The 13011-nt window shown below is 35.4% G+C and overlaps 1 protein-coding gene and 1 long non-coding RNA gene across 5 annotated transcripts in view; one reads left to right on the forward strand and one right to left on the reverse strand.

Annotated features, from left to right (window-relative positions):
- LOC121737965 overlaps nt 1–13011 on the reverse strand; it is a 380295-nt gene that overhangs the window by 267787 nt on the left and 99497 nt on the right. The gene's annotated exons all lie outside the window — the stretch shown is intronic.
- The window catches only part of LOC121737958, an 88212-nt gene that overhangs the window by 20586 nt on the left and 54615 nt on the right, over nt 1–13011 (forward strand). The window lies entirely within an intron of this gene.

Genomic DNA, 13011 nt, shown 5'->3' on the forward strand with positions numbered 1-13011 from the left:
TCCTGATAAAGTGCCGAACAGGCTATTCACAACTTTTTTGACCGATTCTCCATACTTCATCTGTCAAGCTAAGTGGTAGATAGCCAATTCGGCACTTATCAGGAAGTGATGAAACAGGCTATAAAGGGCATAATAAACTGGTAAGTGGTAATTTTAATAAGACTAGCTATTTAATAATAATAATAATAATAATAAGCTTTATTTGCCACTAAAAAACACGGTACATATTTACTATTATAATATTTTTTTTTTTTTTTATTTATTTATTTAAGGTCGCTTTAACATCAGGGTCATTAGCGACCACAACAAAGAATACATTACAGAAGACTTAAATACATTTGTATAAATTTATCATTTTCAAAAATTGTAGAGTTTTAATACATCCATTTTCATCATTTAAACATTCTTTTAGATCGGTAGGTAATTTACAATAGCTTCTTTCAACATTATAGGATAAACATTCAACAAGGAGGTGAAAAACAGAAAGAAAACATCCACATTTGCATTTGCTTTTTTCAGTCTTAGTAATATTGTGAATATGGGTGATGTTTGTATGTCCAATTCGCAATCTGGTTATAACTACTTGATCATTTCTACACGAAAAGTGGGCAGGAACTTTATCAAATATAGAATTTCTAATAGAAAATAATTTAGAGACATTGCCTGATTTCCAATTAATGTCCCAATTGCTTTTAATTTTGTACTTTATATATTTCTTTATGTCTGAATATGTAACTTTATTTGTACATTCAATATTTATTTCATTAGTTGTGTTATAATATAAATTTAATTCTACTTTTAGATACTTTGGAATCCATATAATTTTAAAATTGTAATTATTTTGCAAAAGGCTTATAATCCTAAATTTTAAATCCATGATGATAGGATCCTTGTTTTTAAGGTTTAAAATAGCAGTTAAACATGATTTTGATGTAGTAAAAATAATATATTTTTGTTGAGAGGAACTTTCAGAAATGATTTGAAAAGTTTTAATCAAACCCATTGCATCCGAACTAAAAACTGAAAAAATGTCCAAAAGTTTGTATATATATTTTTTGTTTTTTATTAAAACAGAACAGCTTGGTTGACTATTTGTGGCGAAGCCATAAGTATATATCTTTTCGTAATCAGAAAAGGTATTCATAAATTCATGAAATAAATCTTTAGATGCTATTTCTTCATTGTTTACTAATTCAAAACTTACTGGAATCTCATAATTATGCCACGGGCAAAAAGGTGATAAACGTTCAGTAAAAATTGGAGGTGAAATAATATTTAAATCTTTTAAATATTTAGCGGCTCGAATACGTATTGGTTGGGATAATTTAGGTTGTTGTAAATATTCGGAATCAACAGCTAGTGACTGGGTGTAAATTTTAAAAGGGCTATCAGTCCGAGATGTAAATTTAAAGCCATACGATAAAACTAACTCCCTCCTTCTGTACTCTAATGGTGCTTCATTAGCTTCTGCCAAGATGCTCATTATTGGGCTAGTCCTAAAAGCACCTATACAAAGTCTAAGTGCTTGATTTTGTATTGGGTCCAGAGAATTAAGTGTGCGTTTTTTTGCAGAATCATATAAAATCGATCCATAATCAAGTTTCTGTCTAATTAAAGCACGATAAGAATTTAATAAGCACCTACTGTCAGCACCCCATTTAGTAGAAGATAATACTTTTAATATATTTAACCTCTTATAGCACTCAGATTTTAGTTTATTGATATGATCTATCCACGACATCTTTTTATCAAAAATGAGCCCCAATATCTTTAAGTTTTTAGCTTCGTTTATATTATGTCCGTTTAAATTTAACTGTGCATTCTTAATTTTAGCTCTTTTTCTGGTAAGTATCATAAATTCAGTTTTGGTTTTTGAAAATTTAAATCCTGACTTATTTGACCACTCGTAAAGATTGTCTAATGTATTTTGTAACAATTTTAAAGTTGGTTTTAAAGTTCTACCACTGCAAGTTAAAGTTAAATCATCAGCAAATAGTAACCCTTTTACAGGTTTAATAATATGTGAAAGAACATCATTTATTGTTAACAAAAACAAAATTACACTAAGCACGGAGCCTTGAGGAACGCCATTTTCTATAAACATTTTGTCAGAAAGGATATCATTAATTCGCACTCTAATAAATCGGTTTGAAAGAAAATTTTTAATAAAGCCTAAAACGTTTCCCTTAATACCTATGTCCTGAAGTATTTTTAGCACTCTGGGTTTCCAAACCATTTCATATGCTTTTTCAATATCTAAAGCTACAATAATTACATAATTTTCATTTGCAAAATTGTCGAGCACCTCTGTTTCTATATTTATTAAATGATCCATGGTTGATCGATGCTGCCGAAAACCAAATTGATTAGGAGAGAGGTAATTAATGCCTTCTAGATACCACTTAAGTCTTTTGCTTATAATTTTTTCTAATATTTTGCATAAATTACATGTTAACGATATTGGTCTATAACTTGAAGGTAAAGATTGTATTTTTCCTGGTTTTAATATTGGAATAACTATGGCCTCCTTCCAAATATCCGGGAATACTTGTTGTTTCCATATAAAGTTATATATGCAAAGCAAGTAATTAAGACCACTATTTGGTAGGTTTTTAATTATAATATTCGGTAAATTATCGGGCCCTGGACTAGAATTTCCTACTTCTGATAGAACTAGCAAAAGTTCATGCATGTAAATTTCACTATTAATCGAATTAGAATTATCTAATGTATCAAAACTGTAATTTTGTAATTGATTATTATTTATTAAATTTCTAAATTCATCGCAATAATTATTCGAGTTAGAATTATTGGCAAAAGTACGAGCTAAAATATTAGAGACTTCGATAGGATTACATGTATAAGATTCATCATCTTTCTCTAAAGATATGCCATTATTTCTTCTGGTTCTATTATTAAGACAGTTTATCTTTTTCCACATATCTGCTAGAGGCGCACTGTAGTTAATAGATGACACCCAATCTTCCCAATACTTTTTTCTGTGTTCCTTAAGAATTCTTCTGCTTTTTGCTCTCTTTTTCTTATAATCTATTTGGTATTTAACTGAAATTTGATCGTTATTGGAATGTTTTTTGTAAAGTCTAAATGCTTTCTTAGCTTCTTTCACGGCTATTTTACAGTCTTCTGTCCACCAAGGTAAGTATTTTTTATTAAATATTCCAGATGTTGTGGGAATGGCCTTTATTGCTGCTTCGTATACTAATTTGTTAAATTTGTCAACAATTTCATTAATCGAAAAATCACTTAACCCATTTGGAGATACTAAATTGTTAATCTTTTGATCAATTTCATTACGAAACATATCCCAGTCACCTTTATCAAATTTCCACTTTAATGGAAATTTTATATTTTGAGATGATAATTCATCAACTGTCGTTTGACTTTTAATACTTATTGGGAAATGGTCGCTGTCATATAAATCGTCCAAAGCATTCCATTCAAAATATGGCACTATATTTTGTGAAGCCAGCGATAAGTCTATATTACTTGTGCGACCAGTATTGCAATCAAAATGAGTGGGTTGGCCGTTGTTTAAAATTAACATATCTGTATGTTCATCAATCCAATCAGCTATTAATTTACCTCTATTGTCACATTTTTCAGAACCCCAGTAAAAATGGTGGCTATTAAAATCGCCTACTATAATGTAAGGAATAGGAAGCTGTTCAAGTAAATCATTTAATTCTTGTAAATTGAGAATTCTACTATTTGGGAGGTATATATTACATATTGTTATAGGGAAAGGCAATTTAACTTTAATAGCTACTGCTTCCAGGTTTGTAACTAAATTAATTTTTTCTGGAATTGTGTAAGTTTTAACAAATATTGCGACTCCACCACTAGCCCTGTTACCTGTAACCCTATTTTTGTAAAATGAATCGTATTCTTTGATATTAGAACAATGATCTCCTGTGAAATTCGTCTCTTGTAAGCAAATGCAAGTTGGAAGTAATCTTTTTTTAAGTAATTGTATATTTTCCAATCGTCTATAGTAGCCGTTAACATTCCACTGTAAAATGTCCATATTATTCATTTTAAATTTATAGAAAGAATAAAAAGCGTATCAACTGTTTTTTTTTATAATCTATGAATTACCTAACATTTGATGTAGTTTTTTTGTAAGTCTAGAGCATCTATTTTTTAAACTTTTATTCATTTTACAGTGTAATGTGTTGCACATATAAATGAGATCTTTTATGTTATCAGTATACGAAAGAACTAGATCTTTAACATTTTGTTTACCTCTTGAATTGTCTAACAAACTAATGAATTGGTCTAGGTTAATAGGAAACTCACTGTCTTTCTTTATTTCATCAAAATCGTTTTCAATACTTCTCCAAACATCTTCTTCATTCTTAGAATCGGATCTTTTTAACTTCTTCTTACTTTTCTTTTTTTCTTTATCTGTTGAAATATTACTGCAACTAGATTCATCAGTTTCTCCTTCCATATAATCACTCTCTTCGTCTTTATTATCTTTTTTCTTATTTTGTAATGTAGATATTTCACTTGTTGATGGAGAATGGATTCGTTTTATTCCTTTCAGGTTTTCTTCCGGGAGCTGAAATGATTCAGGAACTTGTGGTGTAATAAACTTAGTACTAAATGAAAGATCGCCACGGATACTACTTTCTTGATTAGCACTTCTTATGTTAGGTGGTTGAGCATTTGAAGAGAGTTGAGTTAATTCTGGCATAGGAGATGTGACAACAGGAGGACTAGAAAGAAGATTCTCGGGATTTCTACTTTCATAATTTTCAGTTTCAGTTTCCATATCTAGGGGTTGCATATTGGAAGAAATTTTGGTGCAATTTTTGGCTAAATGACCCATCTTGTTGCAGGTGAAGCACTTTAAAGCGTCCGTTGACACATATATCCAATAATTAGTGTCTTCAAAAGTAACTTGGAAGGACTCGGGCAGTTTAACTTCGTCTTCTGGGCTGATAAACAGCTGTCTTCGGAAGCTCAATATATGTGAGAAACCTGGTTCAGTGGCACCAATTTTCATAAAAGATATTTCGGACATTAATTTAATATCAAATTCTTCAAATTTGTTTTGTAACACACAATTCGGTATAACGGGACATACGTTTGACAAAACAATTCTTTTATTCTTGGTCACCAAGGGTTTTATAGCTAAGATATGGTTTTTTACACTAATTGTTTTCTTATCTTCAATTAGGTTATCGGCTGTTTTCTTGGTGTCGAGATAAATACAAACTCGAGCGTTGGAAATTCGTGACACAAATCTAATAGACGCAGCAGGTGTAACGGAAGATAAGCTCATGATGTAATCCCTTAGAGGTATTCCCTCAATCGCATCTAATATTACAGCTTGGTCTTTTTTGGGATAGCACATTGAAGAAGTTACATTTGCATAACTTGATGTTTTCTGGGACATTGTAGGTAAGTTTGACGATGTGGATGTTTGTGACATTGAGTTGCTTAAGTACGTTGGGTTTGAGGACATAATGAATAAAAGGGTCTCCTGTTACCAGGAGATACCCTTCTTACGTTTCCGAAGTTTTGTTTATATCGCGTCGTCCGTAGGCACTGAGATACGAAAACAAGTTGAGCGGAGAACAACACGCGCGTCCGCAGTGAGCTATCGCACGATACTGCCTATTATAATATTATAATATAAGCAGTTCAAAATAGGAGTTGCAAATTGGCCCACGCTCGGCATATGCTGGTACACCCGAAGGCATATTCAGCGCCGGTCTTCCGCGAGAGCCATAAGTGACGACATGGATATCATCGTTATAAACTAATCACAAACAGGCAACGAACGACATAATATATAACAATAAAATTTATAATAATGAACTTTAAACAAATAAAATTTCACACGCAACAAACATCTGTCGCACGCCGCCGCCACAAGTGATTATATTGGCACAAGTGATTATAGTAACACACAATAAGACAATATTGTCTATGATTTTCATCTGTCATTTGTCAAAAACTAAGTGAAAACAAAAATAAATAAATAATGTTTTTGTTGTATACAAAATTAAATTAATTATCAACTAAATAAAACAAGATATATACTAGAGAAAACCGGAAAGTACCCAACACCATTAACATTAACTTATAACCAATTAATATTAACTAATAACCAAGAACAAAAAAAAACAAAACATAAGTTCCTTCAAAACGAACGTAAGTATACTTTATGGATGCCAGCCGGATTTTAATTCATAAAACTAATATTTTATCGGATTTAATAACAGTTATGAAAACAAATAACTTAAACAACACAATGACTAGATCACGGAGATATCATGAGAAAGGTTTTCTTGAAACAGCTGTTGTTCCAAAAGAAACCGCCGCAAATTGTTCTTAAATGATTTAAGACTTTTGGCGTTTCTAATGGGAGGCGGGATGTTATTCCAGCATTTAGACGCTGAATACCGAAAACTGCCTCTAAAAGAGGTTGTTCGGTGTTTTTTAATTGCCAACTGTGTTGAACATATCCGTGGCCCACAAGACCTAAGACTAGCTGTTCTTGATAATTTATTGAAAAGATACTTGGGTTCTTCATACTTCAGCACCCCGAAAAGTAAACATGCAAGGTGGAGCCTGCGTCGGTGTTTCATTTTTAATATTGAGTGCTTATTAAGATAAGGGGTTACATGACTTCTGGGGGGTATACTGAAGCAGAATCGAGCACAAGCATTTTGGACTCTTTGAATAAGTCTTTTGGTACCCGAAACTAGACGAGGGCCATAAACTATATCGGTGTAGTTCAACTTTGAGAGGACTAGAGATTCAACCAGACTGATACGCATCTCTTCTGACAGATATGGTCTTATTCTGTATAGTATTTTTAGTTTATAGAATGAACTACTGACTAGGTTAGTAACATGCTCATGAAAACGCAATTGACAATCAAGAAGCAGACCAAGATTACGTGCCACATATGTACGCTCAATAGGCTCACCCATCAGCATAAGCATAACATCTGTTGAAGGATTTATAAGACTGAGTTGTCTGTTAGTGCCACAGATGATATATTTCGATTTTGCTGGGTTGAGACACAAACTATTTTTCTGGGCCCATGTGGCTATACTATTGAGGTCTTCATTAAGTTGCTTAATTGCAATGTCTACTTCATTTGGTTTGCAGAACAAATAAATTTGTGTGTCGTCTGCATAAAAATGGAATTTGCAATACCTAATATACCTACCAATATCAGCTGAACAGTATGGGGCCTAATATAGAACCTTGAGGCACACCATCTATAACCAACTTAAAGTCCGAAAATGTAGAGGAGCCACTGCTATCAGAGAGTTTAACACATTGGCTACGACCAGGAAGGTAACTATTAAACCATTTTACAGTAGCGATATCAAACCAGTAATAGCTTAGTTTAGCAAGTAAAATATTTATATTTAATGTCTCGAAAGCCCGGGAGAAATCTAGTAAGACAAGTAGGGTGCAGTAACCATTGTCTTGCGCAGTAAGGATATTATCAGTGACATCAAGCAATGCTGTTACTGTACTGCGACCCCTTCTAAAACCTGACTGCATCTCTGGTAACATGTTATTTTTTTTCAGGTAGCCAGTAACCTGCTCACATACGACTCTCTCTAGGATTTTCGAAAGGCATGGCAGAATGCTTATTGGCCTCAGATCCTGTAACTCAACAGGATTGGAAGTTTTTGGGAGAGGCCTTACTACTGCCTGCTTCCAATTCGCAGGATAAGTTCCTGTTTTTATAGACATGTTAACAATACAATGTATTGCATCTAAAGTGTTTGGCAGGGATAAAAATAACATGTCTAAGCTAATACCATCACTGCCTATTGCTTTAGATTTTGATGTTTTTATATTACGAATCAGAGTACTTGTGGATACAGTCTCAAGGTGGAATGTTGCATTACTGAATTTGTGAAATTCATAATATGTTATGTATGACAGATCAGTTACAGGTACGGTGGGTATTTTTAGGAAGTGTTGATTTATAGTGTTAGGATCATTAAAATGTGGGGGTAGGTCATATTCAGATTTAGGTGTTATCATATTTTTTATGTTTTTCCATAGTTTCTTAGGTTGGTTTATTTTACTGTTTATGTTCTGTTTAAAATATGCAACTTTTTCGTAGTGTAATGCCTTATTTACCAAAGTTTTTAAGCTTCTATAATACTCTTTTTTACTTTCGGACTTTGATCTACGATATTCTGCGAGTGCCCTATCACGATGCCTCATCATTAATTTAATGGTATCTGTGATCCAAGGATGGGAACATGTTTTTATATGAGTAGTTTTAACGGGTGCATATAGATTAAAAAGTGTTAAAATATGTGAATTAAAATACTCGACCATCAAATCAGCATCATTCAAACTAAGAATATTGTGCCAGTTTATAACCTGTAAGTCAATATTGAAGTTTTCAATGTCTATATGTTTAATTGGTCTATATGTAATGGTGTGTGGTTTGCTCCTTTCTTTTTTAGGTTGAACTCACACCCAATCAAGCAATGCCCATACATTGAACCTATGTGTTCTGTAAATATAGTTTTTGCTGTCAGATTTGAGCTGATAGTATCTATCAGAGTTTGTGCAGACTCAGTATAATGTGTTGGCATTGTAATCAATTGAAGTAAACCAAAACAACTCAGAAAAGCTTTTAATTTGTTGGTGTTCACTGTATTAGGACAAAGAAGATTAATATTAAAGTCACCGGTTAAAATTAAGTAGTCATGAGTGGGGATTGCACTGATTACTTCTGTAAGAGCATCCAAAAATATGTCAACATACAACCAAGGTGGCCGGTAAGCAGTTCCGACTATTAGGTTTTTTCCATTTATAGCCAAATTAAGCCACATATGCTCAACACTTGAATACTTTGGATCAGTGGGAGTTGACAAGGTATGTGCAGACAGGCCATTACGGATATAAAACCCGACCCCTTCACCACGTGATCGGACCTCTTGTCGACGTGGCTTATGGACAAGACGGTAACCAGACAAATGAGGGGCTCGGCCATCTTCACCTTGTTTCAGCCATGTCTCATTAATAGCTAGTATGTCCAAGTCTAGAAAATTAACCTTTGAGACAATGTTGTCATGATTTGCACCTAGCGAGCCTGCATTGTACAATCCAACTTTAAGACTTTTAGAAATCATTATTGAAAAATGTTAAGACTAGAAAACCCTGTATGCAAATTATCTGTAAGAAACAATGCATTCCTTTATAAGTGTTGCTCTTAATTAAACAAAAATTAGGTTGCATATATATTGTGAGATAAAGTACACAACATGATAGTGTATTTGATAATATAATATTGTTGCAAATTAATACCTTCTGTTGATTTAGGATTTTAATTAGGTTCATTTGTATAATGTTGATGTAAAAATATATAATGAAGATATAATATTGTGATAGTTTGTAATAATGTTTCAGTAACTTATGCTTATGTACTATTAATAATTTAGTATAATTATAGTAAATCGAGTAAGAGATAATTTGACCGAGCTTTGCTCGGTATTCGATAAAACACGAATAAAATTACATTTTCTAAAAATGATTCCTAGCTAGATCGATTTATCGCCCCCGAAACCTAAACAATACTATTTTGTATTTGTACTATTTTGTATATAATTTCATGAAAATCGTTGGAGCCGATTCCGAGATTCTAATTATATATATATATATATATGTTGGGTTGCGGTGGTGGCGATGAAGATGACATGAACGATCGGTGATAGGTGAAGATGTTGAGATGAAGATGACGGTGATAGATTATTGAAACAAATAACGTAATAACATAAATCCACTTTATTCTCACGAGTCACAGTTACCAGTTCACTAACGTCAATATTATAAAGTACATAACCACGCACAACACAATATTAATAAATTAGTTTAGCAAGCGATTTGTCACACGGCTGCGTATAGCACGGTTAGACGCTAACTGAAAGCCCGCGGAGCGAGCGCCGTACGGGTACGAGCGAGCGCGGCGGTCGGGCAGTACAACGTACATCGATGCCTATATTGTACAAACCGGTATCGCTGCACAAGAGTCGCGGGATCTTACGACACGATATTTAAATCTAAGTATGAACTAATTACAGTTTTTAATTATTACTTAGTTATATGTTGTAAATAGTTGTAAATATATTTTATTTATATTATTTAGTTATTATTTAATTGGTATGTGAGAGTGATTGTATGTCTGAGTACGTGTGAATGTGTAAATATGTGTGAATAAATAAAATAGGTTTTTAGTTTTAATTACATCAGTCACTACATCACTCCCCCCCAGAGCCCGTGCCTACGGGCGATAGTGATTTGGAACCTTAATAACGCGACCGAAACGGGTCTTTTTAACAGCTGGGGTCGTTAACTCAGGACTACCGTTTAAAATAGGTGTGGTAGTAGGTTCAGGTGTAACTATGGGAGGAACGTAGTTACTGAGAATAGGTTGGGGAGACGAGTCAGCTAAAATGTAAGCTGGTTTAAGACGGTCTATGCTGACCGAGACCACTTTACCTTTAATCAATAGTTTAAAAATTTTATCACCCCTTTCGACTACCGGGTAAGGACCGGTATAAGGCGGTTGCAGGGCGGGGCGCACTGTATCATCCCTCAAGAAAACCTGCTCAGCCGTTTTGAGGTCTTTGTAAATAAAAATATTTTCCTTACTATGGCGAGAAGGAGGAGAAGGCTGTAATTTAGCCGAGAATTTACGCAAATTAGCGATAAAATCGGGAATATCAGCTAAGCCGGGAATGCTAGGATTAAAAAATTCTCCTGGTAAACGCAGAGGCTCACCATAAACTAGCTCAGCTGATGAGGCGTTTAAATCCGATTTAAATGAAGTCCTTATGCCAAGAAGAACGAGTGGCAATGCGTCCACCCAATTGGAATCCGCGTGACACATAATGGCCGCTTTAAGTTGACGGTGGAATCGCTCCACTAAGCCGTTGCAAGCGGGATGGTACGCGGTTGTGCGACGATGTTTGAATCCCAGCACTTTTCCAAGATATTGGAAAAGTGTGGATTCAAACTGTCGCCCGCGGTCCGTAACGATATCTGTTGGACATCCAAATCTGGATGTCCACGACATCAAAGCTTTACCTACGGACTCAGCGGTAATATCGACCATCGGTGTAACTTCCGGCCAGCGAGTGAAGCGATCCACAACCGTCAAGCAATACCTATTACCCTGAGATGGGGGTAAGGGGCCAATTATGTCCACGTGGATAAAAGAAAATCTTGCGCGGGGTAAACTGAACGTGCCTAATGGTGCAGACACGTGACGGTTTACCTTAGAACGTTGACAAGGGAGGCATTGACGCGACCAATTGCGACAATCTTTTCTAATGCCGGGCCAGACGAAACGTTCAGCTACCAATTTTGCTGAAGCGTTAGCGCCTGGATGGCTTAGATTGTGCAAGCTGTCAAAAATCGGCTTCCGGAACGGGGTGGGAACAAATGGCCTAGGTGATGATGTGCTCACATCACAATAAAGGTCAGAGCCACTCCCGTGGATTTTCACCTTTTGCAGTCGAAGGGAAGATTCGTTTTTTAAATAATGCTCAAGTTCGGGATCACTTTCCTGAGCGACGGCAAGCTCGCTTAAGTCAATAGGCACGTGAAGTGCATCGATCCGGGACAATGTGTCCGCGACAACATTGTCCTTTCCTGAAATGTGTCTCACGTCCGTGGTAAACTGTGCGATATAGTCAAGATGACGGTGCTGACGAGGCGTACAGTTGTCTTTCCGATGACGAAAAGCAAAACTAAGTGGCCTGTGGTCAGTATAGACTATAAAATGCCTAGCTTCGAGCATAAAGCGGAAATATTTGATGCTTTCATAAATGGCTAATAGCTCCCGATCGTAAGGAGAGTATTTACGTTGAGCAGGGGTTAGATTGCGCGAGAAAAATGCAAGAGGTTGCCAAAAACCATCTTTCAGTTGCTGCAAAACTGCACCAAGGGCTGTGTCTGACGCATCAGTTACAAGCGCAAGCTGAGCACTGCAGTCGGGATGCGCCAGTAAAGCGGCATTTGCTAGGCTATCTTTGCACTTCTCAAAAGCTAGCAAACTGTCACCTGAAAGATTAACTGGATGCGAGGATTTCACTGAGCCGGAAAGCAAGGAATTCAAAGGGGCCTGTAATTTAGCAGCATGAGGCAAAAACCGACGGTAAAAGTTTACCATTCCCAAAAATCTGCGAAGCTGTTTTACAGTTTTAGGAATGGGAAAATCCCTTATAGCTTGTACTTTTGTGTCTAGAGGTTTGGTACCTGCTGCAGAAATTTTGAAGCCAAGAAAGGTAACCTCACTAGCACCGAAAATACATTTCGAGATATTAATGAGGATACCGTACTTCTTCATCCGGGAGAAAATTTCACGAAGATGCTTTTCATGCTCTACCTCGTCTCTACTAAATATTAAAAAGTCATCTAAATAACAGTAACAAAAATCTAATCCCCTAATTACCTCGTCAACAAATCTCTGAAAGGTTTGCCCTGCATTCCTAAGACCAAACGTCATAAAAGGGAATTCATAAAGGCCAAAAGGAGTCGTAATGGCGGTCTTAGGAATGTCCTCCTCAAAAACAGGGATTTGATTGTACGCGCGCTCTAAGTCGATAGTTGAAAACACTCTACAACCAGATATCGCATGGGTAAAATCATGTATATGTTTGATTGGGTAGCGATCAGGTACGGTTCGGGCATTCAACATACGATAATCGCCACACGGACGCCAATCACTATCTTTTTTAGGGGCCAAGTGTAATGGAGAAGACCATGGGCTTTTAGAGGGTCTCGCGGTACCATTATTAAGCATTAGCTCAAATTTTTGCTTGGCTATTTTAAGTTTGTCAGGCGCTAATCTGCGAGGGTTGCAAAAGACGGGTGGTCCTGGTGTAGTCTTTATATAATGAACTGTGTTGTGTTTGACATCCACAGGTGTGCCTGAAGGGCGTGTAATATCTATGAAATCTTTTAAAATACTATGATATCTAGAGTTAC

The sequence above is a fragment of the Aricia agestis genome, chromosome 22, assembly GCF_905147365.1.
Source record: "Aricia agestis chromosome 22, ilAriAges1.1, whole genome shotgun sequence".
Lineage (NCBI taxonomy): Eukaryota > Metazoa > Arthropoda > Insecta > Lepidoptera > Lycaenidae > Aricia > Aricia agestis.